General features: G+C 43.2%; 10 non-coding genes and 1 pseudogene across 10 annotated transcripts; all 11 read right to left on the bottom strand.

Annotated features, from left to right (window-relative positions):
* Positions 1 to 2189: 2189 nt before the first annotated feature.
* On the bottom strand, positions 2190 to 2380 carry LOC141224099 (U2 spliceosomal RNA). The gene has a single exon (XR_012291615.1). It is a non-coding gene; the product is annotated as a U2 spliceosomal RNA (small nuclear RNA).
* Positions 2381 to 3495: 1115 nt separating this feature from the next.
* LOC141224132 (U2 spliceosomal RNA) lies at positions 3496 to 3686 on the bottom strand. The gene has a single exon (XR_012291647.1). It is a non-coding gene; the product is annotated as a U2 spliceosomal RNA (small nuclear RNA).
* A 1115-nt stretch (positions 3687 to 4801) lies between these two features.
* LOC141224131 (U2 spliceosomal RNA) lies at positions 4802 to 4992 on the bottom strand. The gene has a single exon (XR_012291646.1). It is a non-coding gene; the product is annotated as a U2 spliceosomal RNA (small nuclear RNA).
* Positions 4993 to 6106: 1114 nt separating this feature from the next.
* LOC141223988 (U2 spliceosomal RNA) lies at positions 6107 to 6297 on the bottom strand. Its single transcript, XR_012291507.1, has one exon. It is a non-coding gene; the product is annotated as a U2 spliceosomal RNA (small nuclear RNA).
* Positions 6298 to 7412: 1115 nt separating this feature from the next.
* LOC141223987 (U2 spliceosomal RNA) lies at positions 7413 to 7603 on the bottom strand. Its single transcript, XR_012291506.1, has one exon. It is a non-coding gene; the product is annotated as a U2 spliceosomal RNA (small nuclear RNA).
* A 1115-nt stretch (positions 7604 to 8718) lies between these two features.
* LOC141223986 (U2 spliceosomal RNA) lies at positions 8719 to 8909 on the bottom strand. Its single transcript, XR_012291505.1, has one exon. It is a non-coding gene; the product is annotated as a U2 spliceosomal RNA (small nuclear RNA).
* Positions 8910 to 10024: 1115 nt separating this feature from the next.
* LOC141224216 (U2 spliceosomal RNA) lies at positions 10025 to 10258 on the bottom strand (annotated as a pseudogene).
* Positions 10259 to 16473: 6215 nt separating this feature from the next.
* On the bottom strand, positions 16474 to 16664 carry LOC141223985 (U2 spliceosomal RNA). The gene has a single exon (XR_012291504.1). It is a non-coding gene; the product is annotated as a U2 spliceosomal RNA (small nuclear RNA).
* A 1115-nt stretch (positions 16665 to 17779) lies between these two features.
* LOC141223984 (U2 spliceosomal RNA) lies at positions 17780 to 17970 on the bottom strand. Its single transcript, XR_012291503.1, has one exon. It is a non-coding gene; the product is annotated as a U2 spliceosomal RNA (small nuclear RNA).
* Positions 17971 to 19082: 1112 nt separating this feature from the next.
* On the bottom strand, positions 19083 to 19273 carry LOC141223983 (U2 spliceosomal RNA). Its single transcript, XR_012291502.1, has one exon. It is a non-coding gene; the product is annotated as a U2 spliceosomal RNA (small nuclear RNA).
* A 1115-nt stretch (positions 19274 to 20388) lies between these two features.
* On the bottom strand, positions 20389 to 20579 carry LOC141223982 (U2 spliceosomal RNA). Its single transcript, XR_012291501.1, has one exon. It is a non-coding gene; the product is annotated as a U2 spliceosomal RNA (small nuclear RNA).
* Between the last annotated feature and the right edge of the window lie 327 nt (positions 20580 to 20906).

The raw sequence follows: 20906 nt of genomic DNA, 5'->3' as shown, positions 1-20906 counted from the left end.
CCTCCTGACGCAGGAGGCTGAAGCTGGGCATCTTCAAATATGTCGTCCATCTGAGTGCCATCCTCTTCCTCTTGGGGAGCAGTTGCCTCCCCGACATCCGGAAGGGGACCTTGTGGAACCCTAGTAGAAGTCGAAGGAACAGCAGGCCCCTCCGCGACCACTTGAGCAAAAGACTTAGGAGTGGTTCTAGCTTGACACTGCCTAAGAACATGCCCCTCCTCACCACAAGCATCACACTTTACCTGGTTCTTGCAGTCTTTCGCCATATGACCAGACGTGTTACACCTCCTGCAGGTTGGCGGATACCTGCAGGACTCCTGGACATGACCATACTTGTTACATCTTCTGCAGAAAAAAGGAGCATCAGGAAAGTACAAGAAACCAGTGTCTCTCCCAATAGAGAAACTCATAGGAGGATAATGTATGCCCCCTGGCCCCTCGGGGTCTGTAGCAAAACGAACAAAGTACTTGTATTTGCCAGTCCACAAGCCTTCTTCATTCGAGATCTTGTGGGAAAAATGCACATAAGTACAATGCCTCCTCAAGAATACAGTAATGTCCTCCTGGGGGATAAAGGGATTGTGCATAAACACAACAACAGGAACATCCCCCTTTGAATAGAGGACAGTAAAAGTGAGTCCATCTAGGAGGGAGTTCTCAGTATGGCCTTTCAAGGTTCTATAAAGATTTTGGCAAGCAGCCATAGTAGAAAGAACCAGCACATACCTTCCATGACTTCTAAATTCCTGCAGGCAAAGAATGTCCGACTTCTTAATCTTCAATGCTTCATAGAAGATGGCATTCACCAGGTAGGACATGGAAAAATGTCCCTTCTTCTCCTCGGAAATCTCAATGCGAAATCCATTCTTGACCCGGGGGTCCCCGGTCCCAGCAAATTTCAGCTTGACTCCCATAGTCAGCCACGGAAATCGCCTTCCCGTTTCCTCCTCACTCTCCCCCTATAGCAGCATCCAGCTTAAGCCACCGGAGTGGCGATGCTGGAAGGCCGAGGGCTAGCACTCAAGGAACCTGATGTCCAGACACTTGATCTGAGCCAAAAGGCCGAGAAGCGATAACCAGAATTGGTTTCAAACTACGGAGCCACCCAAGGATCCTGAAAAGTCCATTTGTGGAGATGAGCTCCTGGACTCCCGTTAAGAAGACATGTTGTCAACCTCTAGATCCCTTACATGCCTGCACTTTTCGGCTTGCTGCTGCTGCAATCCACGCGTTTTAGATCTGCATAACTCCACCTCTTTAAACACAGCACCTTCACCCCCTGCTGTTCCCACCCGCCTCAACACCGTTGGAAGGGAGGAGAACCAATTAAGGCGGGGGGTGGGGTGGAACGAGCAGCTGTCTACCCTTAGCAGGAGGGCTCCTGATTACATACCTCTCCTGCTGCTGCTGCTGCTGGCTGTCCAGCAGCAGACTGAAGGTGGCTGCTGCTGTGCACAGGTATATAAAGGCTCAGAGCCTATTATGACACGCGCAGCCAGCGTTCCATTGCCACATTCCATCTACTGCAGGCAGGATACCTGGCTGGCTGAATGTCGCTGAGAAGCTCACAGAGACCGCCATAAGCAACAGTTTAACAGAATGCCACAGACTAATCAACCAAACTTTTTGGGTTGGGTTCTCTTTTATAGTCTGCAGGCATTAAATGAAAGAAGTCAGTGTTCCAGCAGAGGGAGACAACGTTTCAGAAAAGGCATTGTAGCAAACCAAAAAAGAAATTTTAAGCGCAGCAGAGTAACCAGCGCACATACCTGTTAGCTCAGGTGAGTTTAAAAGGCTGCTGTTGATAACAAGGGCATTTGCTAAATAGATGGTGTGTGTGCAACAATATACTGAAAGGTCAATTATATTGTGCAGCTTATCTCACCACCTGTAGTTATTTAGGTGAAAGCTCCAAAATGCTTGCCTAATATGTCTGTTTATCCAAAAGGAAGTAAAAAGGGAGAGCTAGAAAGATAGCATTGCATCACATTACATGGCAATGCAATGCACAGTTGCTGAAGTTGAACCAAAATGAGCTTGTAATCTGGCTTCTGCAACTTTGAACATGAAAAATCCAATGAGGAGAAGAAAAGCAAAGCCAAAGAGTCCATCCCAAAATCCGACAAACAAGCAAAATGAACAAAAAACATTGAATTCAATTCTTTCTGATTTTAGAAACTGCATTAAAGAAGGGGTGCACCGGTCCTGGAGATACTGCAATACCAGGTCAATGCGTGGAGTGGACAGAGCAAGCTCTTTTTCCATCTCCCTGTTCTAAAAATCCATTTAATATATGGTCCCCAGATAGGGGACGTATCAGATATTAAACTGATAAGAACAGATACTACACTTGATCTTAGCCAAAAGGCTGAGAAGCGATAACCAGAATTGGTTTCAAACTACGGAGCCACCCAAGGATCCTGAAAAGTCCATTTGTGGAGATGAGCTCCTGGACTCCCGTTAAGAAGACATGTTGTCAACCTCTAGATCCCTTACATGCCTGCACTTTTCGGCTTGCTGCTGCTGCAATCCACGCGTTTTAGATCTGCATAACTCCACCTCTTTAAACACAGCACCTTCACCCCCTGCTGTTCCCACCCGCCTCAACACCGTTGGAAGGGAGGAGAACCAATTAAGGCGGGGGGTGGGGTGGAATGAGCAGCTGTCTACCCTTAGCAGGAGGGCTCCTGATTACATACCTCTCCTGCTGCTGCTGCTGCTGGCTGTCCAGCAGCAGACTGAAGGTGGCTGCTGCTGTGCACAGGTATATAAAGGCTCAGAGCCTATTATGACACGCGCAGCCAGCGTTCCATTGCCACATTCCATCTACTGCAGGCAGGATACCTGGCTGGCTGAATGTCGCTGAGAAGCTCACAGAGACCGCCATAAGCAACAGTTTAACAGAATGCCACAGACTAATCAACCAAACTTTTTGGGTTGGGTTCTCTTTTATAGTCTGCAGGCATTAAATGAAAGAAGTCAGTGTTCCAGCAGAGGGAGACAACGTTTCAGAAAAGGCATTGTAGCAAACCAAAAAAGAAATTTTAAGCGCAGCAGAGTAACCAGCGCACATACCTGTTAGCTCAGGTGAGTTTAAAAGGCTGCTGTTGATAACAAGGGCATTTGCTAAATAGATGGTGTGTGTGCAACAATATACTGAAAGGTCAATTATATTGTGCAGCTTATCTCACCACCTGTAGTTATTTAGGTGAAAGCTCCAAAATGCTTGCCTAATATGTCTGTTTATCCAAAAGGAAGTAAAAAGGGAGAGCTAGAAAGATAGCATTGCATCACATTACATGGCAATGCAATGCACAGTTGCTGAAGTTGAACCAAAATGAGCTTGTAATCTGGCTTCTGCAACTTTGAACATGAAAAATCCAATGAGGAGAAGAAAAGCAAAGCCAAAGAGTCCATCCCAAAATCCGACAAACAAGCAAAATGAACAAAAAACATTGAATTCAATTCTTTCTGATTTTAGAAACTGCATTAAAGAAGGGGTGCACCGGTCCTGGAGATACTGCAATACCAGGTCAATGCGTGGAGTGGACAGAGCAAGCTCTTTTTCCATCTCCCTGTTCTAAAAATCCATTTAATATATGGTCCCCAGATAGGGGACGTATCAGATATTAAACTGATAAGGACAGATACTACACTTGATCTTAGCCAAAAGGCCGAGAAGCGATAACCAGAATTGGTTTCAAACTACGGAGCCACCCAAGGATCCTGAAAAGTCCATTTGTGGAGATGAGCTCCTGGACTCCCGTTAAGAAGACATGTTGTCAACCTCTAGATCCCTTACATGCCTGCACTTTTCAGCTTGCTGCTGCTGCAATCCACGCGTTTTAGATCTGCATAACTCCACCTCTTTAAACACAGCACCTTCACCCCCTGCTGTTCCCACCCGCCTCAACACCGTTGGAAGGGAGGAGAACCAATTAAGGCGGGGGGTGGGGTGGAACGAGCAGCTGTCTACCCTTAGCAGGAGGGCTCCTGATTACATACCTCTCCTGCTGCTGCTGCTGCTGGCTGTCCAGCAGCAGACTGAAGGTGGCTGCTGCTGTGCACAGGTATATAAAGGCTCAGAGCCTATTATGACACGCGCAGACAGCGTTCCATTGCCACATTCCATCTACTGCAGGCAGGATACCTGGCTGGCTGAATGTCGCTGAGAAGCTCACAGAGACCGCCATAAGCAACAGTTTAACAGAATGCCACAGACTAATCAACCAAACTTTTTGGGTTGGGTTCTCTTTTATAGTCTGCAGGCATTAAATGAAAGAAGTCAGTGTTCCAGCAGAGGGAGACAACGTTTCAGAAAAGGCATTGTAGCAAACCAAAAAAGAAATTTTAAGCGCAGCAGAGTAACCAGCGCACATACCTGTTAGCTCAGGTGAGTTTAAAAGGCTGCTGTTGATAACAAGGGCATTTGCTAAATAGATGGTGTGTGTGCAACAATATACTGAAAGGTCAATTATATTGTGCAGCTTATCTCACCACCTGTAGTTATTTAGGTGAAAGCTCCAAAATGCTTGCCTAATATGTCTGTTTATCCAAAAGGAAGTAAAAAGGGAGAGCTAGAAAGATAGCATTGCATCACATTACATGGCAATGCAATGCACAGTTGCTGAAGTTGAACCAAAATGAGCTTGTAATCTGGCTTCTGCAACTTTGAACATGAAAAATCCAATGAGGAGAAGAAAAGCAAAGCCAAAGAGTCCATCCCAAAATCCGACAAACAAGCAAAATGAACAAAAAACATTGAATTCAATTCTTTCTGATTTTAGAAACTGCATTAAAGAAGGGGTGCACCGGTCCTGGAGATACTGCAATACCAGGTCAATGCGTGGAGTGGACAGAGCAAGCTCTTTTTCCATCTCCCTGTTCTAAAAATCCATTTAATATATGGTCCCCAGATAGGGGACGTATCAGATATTAAACTGATAAGGACAGATACTACACTTGATCTTAGCCAAAAGGCCGAGAAGCGATAACCAGAATTGGTTTCAAACTACGGAGCCACCCAAGGATCCTGAAAAGTCCATTTGTGGAGATGAGCTCCTGGACTCCCGTTAAGAAGACATGTTGTCAACCTCTAGATCCCTTAAATGCCTGCACTTTTCAGCTTGCTGCTGCTGCAATCCACGCGTTTTAGATCTGCATAACTCCACCTCTTTAAACACAGCACCTTCACCCCCTGCTGTTCCCACCCGCCTCAACACCGTTGGAAGGGAGGAGAACCAATTAAGGCGGGGGGTGGGGTGGAACGAGCAGCTGTCTACCCTTAGCAGGAGGGCTCCTGATTACATACCTCTCCTGCTGCTGCTGCTGCTGGCTGTCCAGCAGCAGACTGAAGGTGGCTGCTGCTGTGCACAGGTATATAAAGGCTCAGAGCCTATTATGACACGCGCAGCCAGCGTTCTATTGCCACATTCCATCTACTGCAGGCAGGATACCTGGCTGGCTGAATGTCGCTGAGAAGCTCACAGAGACCGCCATAAGCAACAGTTTAACAGAATGCCACAGACTAATCAACCAAACTTTTTGGGTTGGGTTCTCTTTTATAGTCTGCAGGCATTAAATGAAAGAAGTCAGTGTTCCAGCAGAGGGAGACAACGTTTCAGAAAAGGCATTGTAGCAAACCAAAAAAGAAATTTTAAGCGCAGCAGAGTAACCAGCGCACATACCTGTTAGCTCAGGTGAGTTTAAAAGGCTGCTGTTGATAACAAGGGCATTTTCTAAATAGATGGTGTGTGTGCAACAATATACTGAAAGGTCAATTATATTGTGCAGCTTATCTCACCACCTGTAGTTATTTAGGTGAAAGCTCCAAAATGCTTGCCTAATATGTCTGTTTATCCAAAAGGAAGTAAAAAGGAGAGCTAGAAAGATAGCATTGCATCACATTACATGGCAATGCAATGCACAGTTGCTGAAGTTGAACCAAAATGAGCTTGTAATCTGGCTTCTGCAACTTTGAACATGAAAAATCCAATGAGGAGAAGAAAAGCAAAGCCAAAGAGTCCATCCCAAAATCCGACAAACAAGCAAAATGAACAAAAAACATTGAATTCAATTCTTTCTGATTTTAGACACTGCATTAAAGAAGGGGTGCACCGGTCCTGGAGATACTGCAATACCAGGTCAATGCGTGGAGTGGACAGAGCAAGCTCTTTTTCCATCTCCCTGTTCTAAAAATCCATTTAATATATGGTCCCCAGATAGGGGACGTATCAGATATTAAACTGATAAGAACAGATACTACACTTGATCTTAGCCAAAAGGCCGAGAAGCGATAACCAGAATTGGTTTCAAACTACGGAGCCGCCCAAGGATCCTGAAAAGTCCATTTGTGGAGATGAGCTCCTGGACTCCCGTTAAGAAGACATGTTGTCAACCTCTAGATCCCTTACATGCCTGCACTTTTCGGCTTGCTGCTGCTGCAATCCACGCGTTTTAGATCTGCATAACTCCACCTCTTTAAACACAGCACCTTCACCCCCTGCTGTTCCCACCCGCCTCAACACCGTTGGAAGGGAGGAGAACCAATTAAGGCGGGGGGTGGGGTGGAACGAGCAGCTGTCTACCCTTAGCAGGAGGGCTCCTGATTACATACCTCTCCTGCTGCTGCTGCTGCTGGCTGTCCAGCAGCAGACTGAAGGTGGCTGCTGCTGTGCACAGGTATATAAAGGCTCAGAGCCTATTATGACACGCGCAGCCAGCGTTCCATTGCCACATTCCATCTACTGCAGGCAGGATACCTGGCTGGCTGAATGTCGCTGAGAAGCTCACAGAGACCGCCATAAGCAACAGTTTAACAGAATGCCACAGACTAATCAACCAAACTTTTTGGGTTGGGTTCTCTTTTATAGTCTGCAGGCATTAAATGAAAGAAGTCAGTGTTCCAGCAGAGGGAGACAACGTTTCAGAAAAGGCATTGTAGCAAACCAAAAAAGAAATTTTAAGCGCAGCAGAGTAACCAGCGCACATACCTGTTAGCTCAGGTGAGTTTAAAAGGCTGCTGTTGATAACAAGGGCATTTGCTAAATAGATGGTGTGTGTGCAACAATATACTGAAAGGTCAATTATATTGTGCAGCTTATCTCACCACCTGTAGTTATTTAGGTGAAAGCTCCAAAATGCTTGCCTAATATGTCTGTTTATCCAAAAGGAAGTAAAAAGGGAGAGCTAGAAAGATAGCATTGCATCACATTACATGGCAATGCAATGCACAGTTGCTGAAGTTGAACCAAAATGAGCTTGTAATCTGGCTTCTGCAACTTTGAACATGAAAAATCCAATGAGGAGAAGAAAAGCAAAGCCAAAGAGTCCATCCCAAAATCCGACAAACAAGCAAAATGAACAAAAAACATTGAATTCAATTCTTTCTGATTTTAGAAACTGCATTAAAGAAGGGGTGCACCGGTCCTGGAGATACTGCAATACCAGGTCAATGCGTGGAGTGGACAGAGCAAGCTCTTTTTCCATCTCCCTGTTCTAAAAATCCATTTAATATATGGTCCCCAGATAGGGGACGTATCAGATATTAAACTGATAAGAACAGATACTACACTTGATCTTAGCCAAAAGGCCGAGAAGCGATAACCAGAATTGGTTTCAAACTACGGAGCCACCCAAGGATCCTGAAAAGTCCATTTGTGGAGATGAGCTCCTGGACTCCCGTTAAGAAGACATGTTGTCAACCTCTAGATCCCTTACATGCCTGCACTTTTCGGCTTGCTGCTGCTGCAATCCACGCGTTTTAGATCTGCATAACTCCACCTCTTTAAACACAGCACCTTCACCCCCTGCTGTTCCCACCCGCCTCAACACCGTTGGAAGGGAGGAGAACCAATTAAGGCGGGGGGTGGGGTGGAACGAGCAGCTGTCTACCCTTAGCAGGAGGGCTCCTGATTACATACCTCTCCTGCTGCTGCTGCTGCTGGCTGTCCAGCAGCAGACTGAAGGTGGCTGCTGCTGTGCACAGGTATATAAAGGCTCAGAGCCTATTATGACACGCGCAGCCAGCGTTCCATTGCCACATTCCATCTACTGCAGGCAGGATACCTGGCTGGCTGAATGTCGCTGAGAAGCTCACAGAGACCGCCATAAGCAACAGTTTAACAGAATGCCACAGACTAATCAACCAAACTTTTTGGGTTGGGTTCTCTTTTATAGTCTGCAGGCATTAAATGAAAGAAGTCAGTGTTCCAGCAGAGGGAGACAACGTTTCAGAAAAGGCATTGTAGCAAACCAAAAAAGAAATTTTAAGCGCAGCAGAGTAACCAGCGCACATACCTGTTAGCTCAGGTGAGTTTAAAAGGCTGCTGTTGATAACAAGGGCATTTGCTAAATAGATGGTGTGTGTGCAACAATATACTGAAAGGTCAATTATATTGTGCAGCTTATCTCACCACCTGTAGTTATTTAGGTGAAAGCTCCAAAATGCTTGCCTAATATGTCTGTTTATCCAAAAGGAAGTAAAAAGGGAGAGCTAGAAAGATAGCATTGCATCACATTACATGGCAATGCAATGCACAGTTGCTGAAGTTGAACCAAAATGAGCTTGTAATCTGGCTTCTGCAACTTTGAACATGAAAAATCCAATGAGGAGAAGAAAAGCAAAGCCAAAGAGTCCATCCCAAAATCCGACAAACAAGCAAAATGAACAAAAAACATTGAATTCAATTCTTTCTGATTTTAGAAACTGCATTAAAGAAGGGGTGCACCGGTCCTGGAGATACTGCAATACCAGGTCAATGCGTGGAGTGGACAGAGCAAGCTCTTTTTCCATCTCCCTGTTCTAAAAATCCATTTAATATATGGTCCCCAGATAGGGGACGTATCAGATATTAAACTGATAAGAACAGATACTACACTTGATCTTAGCCAAAAGGCCGAGAAGCGATAACCAGAATTGGTTTCAAACTACGGAGCCACCCAAGGATCCTGAAAAGTCCATTTGTGGAGATGAGATCCTGGACTCCCGTTAAGAAGACATGTTGTCAACCTCTAGATCCCTTACATGCCTGCACTTTTCGGCTTGCTGCTGCTGCAATCCACGCGTTTTAGATCTGCATAACTCCACCTCTTTAAACACAGCACCTTCACCCCCTGCTGTTCCCACCCGCCTCAACACCATTGGAAGGGAGGAGAACCAATTAAGGCGGGGGGTGGGGTGGAACGAGCAGCTGTCTACCCTTAGCAGGAGGGCTCCTGATTACATACCTCTCCTGCTGCTGCTGCTGCTGGCTGTCCAGCAGCAGACTGAAGGTGGCTGCTGCTGTGCACAGGTATATAAAGGCTCAGAGCCTATTATGACACGCGCAGCCAGCGTTCCATTGCCACATTCCATCTACTGCAGGCAGGATACCTGGCTGGCTGAATGTCGCTGAGAAGCTCACAGAGACCGCCATAAGCAACAGTTTAACAGAATGCCACAGACTAATCAACCAAACTTTTTGGGTTGGGTTCTCTTTTATAGTCTGCAGGCATTAAATGAAAGAAGTCAGTGTTCCAGCAGAGGGAGACAACGTTTCAGAAAAGGCATTGTAGCAAACCAAAAAAGAAATTTTAAGCGCAGCAGAGTAACCAGCGCACATACCTGTTAGCTCAGGTGAGTTTAAAAGGCTGCTGTTGATAACAAGGGCATTTGCTAAATAGATGGTGTGTGTGCAACAATATACTGAAAGGTCAATTATATTGTGCAGCTTATCTCACCACCTGTAGTTATTTAGGTGAAAGCTCCAAAATGCTTGCCTAATATGTCTGTTTATCCAAAAGGAAGTAAAAAGGGAGAGCTAGAAAGATAGCATTGCATCACATTACATGGCAATGCAATGCACAGTTGCTGAAGTTGAACCAAAATGAGCTTGTAATCTGGCTTCTGCAACTTTGAACATGAAAAATCCAATGAGGAGAAGAAAAGCAAAGCCAAAGAGTCCATCCCAAAATCCGACAAACAAGCAAAATGAACAAAAAACATTGAATTCAATTCTTTCTGATTTTAGACACTGCATTAAAGAAGGGGTGCACCGGTCCTGGAGATACTGCAATACCAGGTCAATGCGTGGAGTGGACAGAGCAAGCTCTTTTTCCATCTCCCTGTTCTAAAAATCCATTTAATATATGGTCCCCAGATAGGGGACGTATCAGATATTAAACTGATAAGAACAGATTTTTTTTTTTTTTTGTTTTTTTTTTTTTTCTACTCAGATCTTTAAGTCCACCATCACAAGTCATCATGTTAAAATGGTTTCAAACTTAAAAGTTTCCTCATTGTAGATAGCAAACTGGATCTTTTTTTTTTTTTTCCCTTTTTTTGTTGTTGTAAATTTACAGCTTATATTATTTTCCATATTCCAGTTTATTTTCGTTTTAACTTTAGAATTTCCATTTTTTACAGGGGGGTACATATGGTGCAACAAGAACATCACAAGGTAAGTACATTCCAATCTTTTTGCTTCCAAATTTCATTAGCTTTTTTATCACCAAACAACACCTTATCTCTCCAGAAATATAAAAACATATAACTTAGGCATAACTTAATACATTCTTGTACCGATACTTCCTTATGTTTAAAAATCAAAATATTCCGAGTTTTCCAAAGCGCCATTTTCACACAAGATAAAATTATCCATACAACCTTGAACACTTCATCCTTGACACCCAACCCGTAAAAAATCCTATTAAAATCTAGAAAATTAACACCACTTAGAGCTTTAACTAAATTACTAATCTTTCTCCATACTAATTGCGCATAACAACAGTTCCAAAAAATGTGCATAGCTGTTTCGCTAGCAGCACATTTACGTCTTGGGCATTTTTCAAACCGTACCAATCCTCTTCTATATTGGAAATCTCGAGTTGGCAGACAGTCTTTAATACTACACCATATTAAGTCCTTGTGTTCATTAGTCAAACACTTAAAATTTGCATTAATCCAAATTTTATCTACAACATTATCGGAAAATCGCTCTACCGGACTAGCTATCACCCTGCTTTCTAAGACTTTTAAAATGTTCTTATGATTTCCAAGTATTTTAAGATCTATATTCATTAATTTAAAATCCCTCAGAATTCTTTCTAAAATAATATAATTCCCAGATGGCATAAACTTATATGGCCGATCCAAATGCATTTGTAACCATTTGTATTTCCTAATAAAAAAACCCAAATTGTATGTTAAAAAGGTTTTCAGCCTAGAAACTGGTCCTAATAAAGTGCATATGCAATTAGCTAAATACTTGGCATAAATGAAGGTTCTGATGTCTGGGAAGCCTTTCCCTCCTTTCCCTTTAATTTTGTACAACTCTTCCCTTTTTACCCTTTCCATTTTTGACTTCCATAGGAAATTAAAACATAACTTAATTATCTTTTTCATTACATTAATAGGAGGTATAAAAACAGTTGAAATGTATAAAATTATCGGAAGTAAGACCTGCTTTATTATCAAGATTTTGCCTTCCATTGTTAAACTTCTCAAGTTCCAAAAATCAATCTTTTTCCTTACCCTTTCAAGCAGGGACTCCCAATTCCTCACATTCCCACATGTCTCTGTAAAAAATACCCCTAAAACTTTAATTTCCATTACTCTCATCAGCATGCAATCCGAATTTAAAAGAAATTTACCCATAGTTAAAACACCTGATTTTTCTAAATTTATTTTAAAACCAGATGCTCCACCAAACCACACAACTGTCCTTAAAACTCTATGAAGACTCTTAATGTCCCGCACTAAAACTGACACATCATCCATATAAGCTAAAACCTTCACTTGGTCATTCCTACTGCCAGGAATAAAAAAGCCATTAATAACTTTATCTTTCCTAAAAGCAGTTAAAAGGGGTTCTATTGCACAAATGAAAAGTATAGGCGACAGGGGGCACCCCTGCTTAACCCCACAATTAATATTAATATTTTCCGATAAAAAACCATTAATAGAAATCTTACTAAAACATAACTTATACAGACATTTAATACGTTCAATAAAAACACCAGGACATCCTATTTTTTTTAAAACGGCAAATAAAAACTCATGAGCAACCCTATCATATGCCTTCTCAAAATCAAGGGAAACAAGGGCCAAGTCCTGCTTCCTATCAGCCACATCCCATATTATATCTCTCAGTAAGATTAGCGTGTCGGTAATCTTACGATTCGGGACTGCACAAGACTGATCCACCTCAATAACCGACCCTATCACACTCTTTAATCTATTGGCCAATAGTTTTGCATATACTTTATAGTCTGTATTTAGCAGCGTAATAGGCCTCCAATTTTTAATCAGTTCTTTTCCTCCTTTTTTATATAATAAAACAATAAGGCCTTCTGCCCATGACTTGGGAATATTAAAAGAGGACTCCACTTCTGAAAACAACTCATAAAAATCTTCCCCTATAATATCCCACACAACCCTGTAAAACTCCACAGGGAGGCCATCCACACCTGGTGTCTTCTGATTTTGTAAAGTGCAAATAGTATTAAATATCTCCTCCTTAGTAAACTCCCTAGATAAAAGTAATTTTTCTTCCTCACTAAGAGCTTTATCCAGAACCTCTAAAAAATGGTTTTTCAATGATTCATCAATCTTTTTTCGAGAAAACAGATCATCATAAAATATTTTGGCCTGCAATGCTTTCCCTTCTGGGCTCACCTCACCCTCTAAGACCTCAATAAAATCCTTTTTTCCACATATTTTTTTAAAGAAAAACTTAGTGCATTTCTCATCCTCATCCAGGACCTTTACCCTAGAGTTGAAGATGATTTCTTTTCCCTTCTCTTTTAGTGCATTCTGAATTTTCTCCTTTACCTCACTAATACTGCTGTCCATATTAACTCCATTGTTTTGAAAATAATAATAACACTGCAAATTAGCATTTAACGCATCATAAAACTGCCTTTTCTCATACGCTTTCCTCTTTCCCAATTTAACAAAGAAGGTTCTGATCTTACCCTTCATAAAATCCCACCAGTCTAAAATACACTTAAAACCCTTTTTGTTAAGTTTTAATTCATTATAAAAAACCTTAAAGTCTTCTTTAAAATTCTCCCCCTGTAATAAAGAAACATTCAGTTTCCAATGCGAAGGTTTTTTCTTACCGCAAGGGTCTATTGCTAAAGTGCATCCCAATAACTTATGATCCGAAAAAGGATTAATACTTGTCTTAAAAGAGGAACATTTAAAAGAATCAGACATAAAAAAGTGATCAATCCTAGACGTAAAACCTCTGTTTGACCACGTAACTTCAAATTCTTTTTTACTACCATCCATAGCCCATGCATCCTTTAAACTGAAGGCAGAAATTATGTTCTTAAGGCAGGTTACCGACCCATCCCGTACATTATTTAACTGGCAGTTAAAATCCCCACCAATTAAAATCGGATCCGCACCTGATAAAAAAAGCTGTAAAATCTCGAATAAATGTAATCTTTGATTTTTCTCAGTATGAGCATAAATATTAAAACAACGCACCCTTTTACCCTCCCTCATTACTTCTACACATAGAATACGACCAGGGTAAATTTCCTCATACTTCACCACCTCCCACTCACTAGAGCACAAAAAACCCACCCCATCACTTTTCAATTCATTCCCACCAGAAAAAACCATGTTACCCTTCCATATTCCACGTAAATATTCATAGCTCATTTTCCTTTCTAAATTACATTCTTGTAAAAAAATAAAATCGCATTTCTCATTATTCAAAAAATCATATAATGCAGTGCGTTTGTATAAATTGTTCAACCCCTGAACATTCAGGGATACAACAGTAATCATCTTCTAGTAATAGGCCCAGGGCTAATCCCTCCGCCCTCATCTACCAAAGGTGATTTCACATCCACAATTAAGGATTCTTGATCAGAAGAACTTGAGGGAGATACATCCCCAAACAAAGAAGACGCGTCACCACGAGATTTTTCCCACCCAAGTCCTCCATGATCTCCTGTTGCTCTTCTTCCCATGTACTCCTTTTCAAAGATTTTGAACTTAAGTCCATATTTTCCTGGGCACAAGGAATCCCTGACGACATCTCTGATAATACCGCCAGAGCAGCAACTGTATCCACAATACCTTGTTGCCCCTCCTTTTCCTCTTCCAATGTTCCTTCCTCTCTTCCATCTTCTTTCCTCTCTCCTTCTTTCTTTTTATCTTCTTTCTTCTTGTCTTCCTTCTTCTTGTCTTCCTTCTTCTTTTCTTCCTTCTTCTTTACTTCCTTCTTCTTTTCTTCCTTCTTCCTTTCTTCTTTCTTCTTTTCTTCAGCTTTCTTCCTCTCTTCTCTTTTTTCTCTATTACTTAGAGGTGCCAGAACCTCTACTTCCTGCGCCACATTAGAAGAACTTTCTGATCCTCCATCCTCCATCTGCCCACCATCCCCTTGTTTATCTTCAGCATCAGCCTCAGATGTTTGCCTGGCTTGCATTGGGCACTCTCTCGCCTGATGAACCGGGCCAGAACATACTTCACAAGGGGCGCAATTTTCATCCATATGGCCATATTTCCGACATCGTTTACAATATGGTGGCATATTAGAAAAAAACAAAAAGCCTCTATCTCTATTTATGAACACGACTGGTGGGGGTCTTAAGACACCCCCCTCCACTGACGGGTCCTTTTTAAAAACGACCTGATACAGTCTCTTGCCGTTCCAGGCCCCAAAACCAGTCGTACAACGTTTTTTCATAATTAATACGGAGCAAAACCTTCTTAAGTATGAAGTCACTTGCTCATCAGATATGAAAGGGTTATACATATGTATTGTTAGCATCCTTTGATCAAATTGAAAGCGAGGCGTGGCTGAAATTCCTTCCAATACCTCACTATGCTCACAGGCTGCAGCATATCTAAAACTGGAAAAAACCCTCTCACATACACCAGCACCTCTCAAAGTCACATCGTGTACTCCTCTGTTAGAAAATGACTGAACACAAAAGTACTCATCCTTGCTGATATGCAAGATAGGAGTAAAGACTTTCCTGTACAAAAAGTCCAAGTTTTTAACTTGCCTAAATTCCACACTCACCACAAACCGGATGGTGTCCTTCATGTAGGCATCGTCCTGATCCAAATTCATCTCCATTTCCACACAGAGAAAATTCAAAAGAAAGCCCGATGACGTCCAAAAATAACAGCACCAGACTCGATCCCTTCTGTTCAGCAGCGTCCAGAACTCCAGTCCTGAAGAAATCCTCCTCCACGATCCAGAATTCCTTCCACGCCGAAAGGTACGAGAAACACCTTCCTTCCTTCCCAATAGCAGCAGTTCCAATCGGAAAAGGCCGAGAAAGAATTCCAGTGATCACGAACCTGCCTCCTGACACCAATCACAAGGATCGTGCCAAAAGGCCGAGAAGCGATAACCAGAATTGGTTTCAAACTACGGAGCCACCCAAGGATCCTGAAAAGTCCATTTGTGGAGATGAGCTCCTGGACTCCCGTTAAGAAGACATGTTGTCAACCTCTAGATCCCTTACATGCCTGCACTTTTCGGCTTGCTGCTGCTGCAATCCACGCGTTTTAGATCTGCATAACTCCACCTCTTTAAACACAGCACCTTCACCCCCTGCTGTTCCCACCCGCCTCAACACCATTGGAAGGGAGGAGAACCAATTAAGGCGGGGGGTGGGGTGGAACGAGCAGCTGTCTACCCTTAGCAGGAGGGCTCCTGATTACATACCTCTCCTGCTGCTGCTGCTGCTGGCTGTCCAGCAGCAGACTGAAGGTGGCTGCTGCTGTGCACAGGTATATAAAGGCTCAGAGCCTATTATGACACGCGCAGCCAGCGTTCCATTGCCACATTCCATCTACTGCAGGCAGGATACCTGGCTGGCTGAATGTCGCTGAGAAGCTCACAGAGACCGCCATAAGCAACAGTTTAACAGAATGCCACAGACTAATCAACCAAACTTTTTGGGTTGGGTTCTCTTTTATAGTCTGCAGGCATTAAATGAAAGAAGTCAGTGTTCCAGCAGAAGGAGACAACGTTTCAGAAAAGGCATTGTAGCAAACCAAAAAAGAAATTTTAAGCGCAGCAGAGTAACCAGCGCACATACCTGTTAGCTCAGGTGAGTTTAAAAGGCTGCTGTTGATAACAAGGGCATTTGCTAAATAGATGGTGTGTGTGCAACAATATACTGAAAGGTCAATTATATTGTGCAGCTTATCTCACCACCTGTAGTTATTTAGGTGAAAGCTCCAAAATGCTTGCCTAATATGTCTGTTTATCCAAAAGGAAGTAAAAAGGGAGAGCTAGAAAGATAGCATTGCATCACATTACATGGCAATGCAATGCACAGTTGCTGAAGTTGAACCAAAATGAGCTTGTAATCTGGCTTCTGCAACTTTGAACATGAAAAATCCAATGAGGAGAAGAAAAGCAAAGCCAAAGAGTCCATCCCAAAATCCGACAAACAAGCAAAATGAACAAAAAACATTGAATTCAATTCTTTCTGATTTTAGAAACTGCATTAAAGAAGGGGTGCACCGGTCCTGGAGATACTGCAATACCAGGTCAATGCGTGGAGTGGACAGAGCAAGCTCTTTTTCCATCTCCCTGTTCTAAAAATCCATTTAATATATGGTCCCCAGATAGGGGACGTATCAGATATTAAACTGATAAGAACAGATACTACACTTGATCTTAGCCAAAAGGCCGAGAAGCGATAACCAGAATTGGTTTCAAACTACGGAGCCACCCAAGGGTCCTGAAAAGTCCATTTGTGGAGATGAGCTCCTGGACTCCCGTTAAGAAGACATGTTGTCAACCTCTAGATCCCTTACATGCCTGCACTTTTCGGCTTGCTGCTGCTGCAATCCACGCGTTTTAGATCTGCATAACTCCACCTCTTTAAACACAGCACCTTCACCCCCTGCTGTTCCCACCCGCCTCAACACCGTTGGAAGGGAGGAGAACCAATTAAGGCGGGGGGTGGGGTGGAACGAGCAGCTGTCTACCCTTAGCAGGAGGGCTCCTGATTACATACCTCTCCTGCTGCTGCTGCTGCTGGCTGTCCAGCAGCAGACTGAAGGTGGCTGCTGCTGTGCACAGGTATATAAAGGCTCAGAGCCTATTATGACACGCGCAGCCAGCGTTCCATTGCCACATTCCATCTACTGCAGGCAGGATACCTGGCTGGCTGAATGTCGCTGAGAAGCTCACAGAGACCGCCATAAGCAACAGTTTAACAGAATGCCACAGACTAATCAACCAAACTTTTTGGGTTGGGTTCTCTTTTATAGTCTGCAGGCATTAAATGAAAGAAGTCAGTGTTCCAGCAGAAAGAGACAACGTTTCAGAAAAGGCATTGTAGCAAACCAAAAAAGAAATTTTAAGCGCAGCAGAGTAACCAGCGCACATACCTGTTAGCTCAGGTGAGTTTAAAAGGCTGCTGTTGATAACAAGGGCATTTGCTAAATAGATGGTGTGTGTGCAACAATATACTGAAAGGTCAATTATATTGTGCAGCTTATCTCACCACCTGTAGTTATTTAGGTGAAAGCTCCAAAATGCTTGCCTAATATGTCTGTTTATCCAAAAGGAAGTAAAAAGGGAGAGCTAGAAAGATAGCATTGCATCACATTACATGGCAATGCAATGCACAGTTGCTGAAGTTGAACCAAAATGAGCTTGTAATCTGGCTTCTGCAACTTTGAACATGAAAAATCCAATGAGGAGAAGAAAAGCAAAGCCAAAGAGTCCATCCCAAAATCCGACAAACAAGCAAAATGAACAAAAAACATTGAATTCAATTCTTTCTGATTTTAGAAACTGCATTAAAGAAGGGGTGCACCGGTCCTGGAGATACTGCAATACCAGGTCAATGCGTGGAGTGGACAGAGCAAGCTCTTTTTCCATCTCCCTGTTCTAAAAATCCATTTAATATATGGTCCCCAGATAGGGGACGTATCAGATATTAAACTGATAAGAACAGATACTACACTTGATCTTAGCCAAAAGGCCGAGAAGCGATAACCAGAATTGGTTTCAAACTACGGAGCCACCCAAGGATCCTGAAAAGTCCATTTGTGGAGATGAGCTCCTGGACTCCCGTTAAGAAGACATGTTGTCAACCTCTAGATCCCTTACATGCCTGCACTTTTCGGCTTGCTGCTGCTGCAATCCACGCGTTTTAGATCTGCATAACTCCACCTCTTTAAACACAGCACCTTCACCCCCTGCTGTTCCCACCCGCCTCAACACCGTTGGAAGGGAGGAGAACCAATTAAGGCGGGGGGTGGGGTGGAACGAGCAGCTGTCTACCCTTAGCAGGAGGGCTCCTGATTACATACCTCTCCTGCTGCTGCTGCTGGCTGTCCAGCAGCAGACTGAAGGTGGCTGCTGCTGTGCACAGGTATATAAAGGCTCAGAGCCTATTATGACACGCGCAGCCAGCGTTCCATTGCCACATTCCATCTACTGCAGGCAGGATACCTGGCTGGCTGAATGTCGCTTTGAAGCTCACAGAGACCGCCATAAGCAACAGTTTAACAGAATGCCACAGACTAATCAACCAAACTTTTTGGGTTGGGTTCTCTTTTATAGTCTGCAGGCATTAAATGAAAGAAGTCAGTGTTCCAGCAGAAGGAGACAACGTTTCAGAAAAGGCATTGTAGCAAACCAAAAAAGAAATTTTAAGCGCAGCAGAGTAACCAGCGCACATACCTGTTAGCTCAGGTGAGTTTAAAAGGCTGCTGTTGATAACAAGGGCATTTGCTAAATAGATGGTGTGTGTGCAACAATATACTGAAAGGTCAATTATATTGTGCAGCTTATCTCACCACCTGTAGTTATTTAGGTGAAAGCTCCAAAATGCTTGCCTAATATGTCTGTTTATCCAAAAGGAAGTAAAAAGGGAGAGCTTGAAAGATAGCATTGCATCACATTACATGGCAATGCAATGCACAGTTGCTGAAGTTGAACCAAAATGAGCTTGTAATCTGGCTTCTGCAACTTTGAACATGAAAAATCCAATGAGGAGAAGAAAAGCAAAGCCAAAGAGTCCATCCCAAAATCCGACAAACAAGCAAAATGAACAAAAAACATTGAATTCAATTCTTTCTGATTTTAGAAACTGCATTAAAGAAGGGGTGCACCGGTCCTGGAGATACTGCAATACCAGGTCAATGCGTGGAGTGGACAGAGCAAGCTCTTTTTCCATCTCCCTGTTCTAAAAATCCATTTAATATATGGTCCCCAGATAGGGGACGTATCAGATATTAAACTGATAAGAACAGATACTACACTTGATCTTAGCCAAAAGGCCGAGAAGCGATAACCAGAATTGGTTTCAAACTACGGAGCCACCCAAGGATCCTGAAAAGTCCATTTGTGGAGATGAGCTCCTGGACTCCCGTTAAGAAGACATGTTGTCAACCTCTAGATCCCTTACATGCCTGCACTTTTCGGCTTGCTGCTGCTGCAATCCACGCGTTTTAGATCTGCATAACTCCACCTCTTTAAACACAGCACCTTCACCCCCTGCTGTTCCCACCCGCCTCAACACCGTTGGAAGGGAGGAGAACCAATTAAGGCGGGGGGTGGGGTGGAACGAGCAGCTGTCTACCCTTAGCAGGAGGGCTCCTGATTACATACCTCTCCTGCTGCTGCTGCTGCTGGCTGTCCAGCAGCAGACTGAAGGTGGCTGCTGCTGTGCACAGGTATATAAAGGCTCAGAGCCTATTATGACACGCGCAGCCAGCGTTCCATTGCCACATTCCATCTACTGCAGGCAGGATACCTGGCTGGCTGAATGTCGCTGAGAAGCTCACAGAGACCGCCATAAGCAACAGTTTAACAGAATGCCACAGACTAATCAACCAAACTTTTTGGGTTGGGTTCTCTTTTATAGTCTGCAGGCATTAAATGAAAGAAGTCAGTGTTCCAGCAGAAGGAGACAACGTTTCAGAAAAGGCATTGTAGCAAATCAAAAAAGAAATTTTAAGCGCAGCAGAGTAACCAGCGCACATACCTGTTAGCTCAGGTGAGTTTAAAAGGCTGCTGTTGATAACAAGGGCATTTGCTAAATAGATGGTGTGTGTGCAACAATATACTGAAAGGTCAATTATATTGTGCAGCTTATCTCACCACCTGTAGTTATTTAGGTGAAAGCTCCAAAATGCTTGCCTAATATGTCTGTTTATCCAAAAGGAAGTAAAAAGGGAGAGCTAGAAAGATAGCATTGCATCACATTACATGGCAATGCAATGCACAGTTGCTGAAGTTGAACCAAAATGAGCTTGTAATCTGGCTTCTGCAACTTTGAACATGAAAAATCCAATGAGGAGAAGAAAAGCAAAGCCAAAGAGTCCATCCCAAAATCCGACAAACAAGCAAAATGAACAAAAAACATTGAATTCAATTCTTTCTGATTTTAGAAACTGCATTAAAGAAGGGGTGCACCGGTCCTGGAGATACTGCAATACCAGGTCAATGCGTGGAGTGGACAGAGCAAGCTCTTTTTCCATCTCCCTGTTCTAAAAATCCATTTAATATATGGTCCCCAGATAGGGGACGTATCAGATATTAAACTGATAAGAACAGATACTACACTTGATCTTAGCCAAAAGGCCGAGAAGCGATAACCAGAATTGGTTTCAAACTACGGAGCCACCCAAGGATCCTGAAAAGTCCATTTGTGGAGATGAGCTCCTGGACTCCCGTTAAGAAGACATGTTGTCAACCTCTAGATCCCTTACATGCCTGCACTTTTCGGCTTGCTGCTGCTGCAATCCACGCGTTTTAGATCTGCATAACTCCACCTCTTTAAACACAGCACCTTCACCCCCTGCTGTTCCCACCCGCCTCAACACCGTTGGAAGGGAGGAGAACCAATTAAGGCGGGGGGTGGGGTGGAACGAGCAGCTGTCTACCCTTAGCAGGAGGGCTCCTGATTACATACCTCTCCTC

This window comes from Phyllobates terribilis, unplaced genomic scaffold (assembly GCF_046119375.1).
Source record: "Phyllobates terribilis strain yellow unplaced genomic scaffold, ASM4611937v1 Scaffold_381__1_contigs__length_1843176, whole genome shotgun sequence".
In the NCBI taxonomy this organism is placed as follows: Eukaryota; Metazoa; Chordata; class Amphibia; order Anura; family Dendrobatidae; genus Phyllobates; species Phyllobates terribilis.
The sequence above is the reverse complement of the archived record's forward strand: the minus strand, read 5'-3'. Positions and strand labels throughout refer to the sequence as shown.